Source organism: Penaeus monodon, chromosome 28 (assembly GCF_015228065.2).
Source record: "Penaeus monodon isolate SGIC_2016 chromosome 28, NSTDA_Pmon_1, whole genome shotgun sequence".
NCBI classification, from domain to species: domain Eukaryota; kingdom Metazoa; phylum Arthropoda; class Malacostraca; order Decapoda; family Penaeidae; genus Penaeus; species Penaeus monodon.
The window spans coordinates 33,034,458-33,034,862 of NC_051413.1; the positions used below are offsets into that span (position 1 = coordinate 33,034,458).

General features: G+C 42.5%; 1 protein-coding gene across 1 annotated transcript in view; it reads right to left on the reverse strand.

Annotated features, from left to right (window-relative positions):
• LOC119591512 (axoneme-associated protein mst101(2)-like) overlaps nucleotides 1–405 on the reverse strand; it is a gene marked incomplete in the record, with an annotated part of 46,693 nt that overhangs the window by 13,930 nt on the left and 32,358 nt on the right.

Below are 405 nucleotides of genomic sequence, written 5' to 3' on the forward strand. Positions count from 1 at the left end.
AGGAAACGCGAAGCCAGGTTTTAGTAAGAGGTTAAGAAGAATCCTTTTGGTTTCGTAGCCTGAAGTCGGAGCTTTCAGATTTTTTTTTCATTTGGCGAGGAAAAGTCTTAAGTGTGCTGTTTAGGTGAAGGGAAATGCATTGCCTTTTTTTTCTAAAGGTGTGTCAAAGAGAAGGGAAAGAGAGGAATTGTACGTTTTTTTTCTCGAAAGCGGTAGATAAAAAGAATAAGATTTATTTCGATACATAAGTCATTTCCTTCGACAACTGCTAATCAACAGCCCTCCCTCCCCCCTCCCGGGACCCATCACATCCACCCCTACTTATCCCTTCGAGTGGGGTGAAGGGCTCGTCAAAACCTCCACATCAGACCTCTCATCTCTCCAACTTAATATCATTATCTCCAA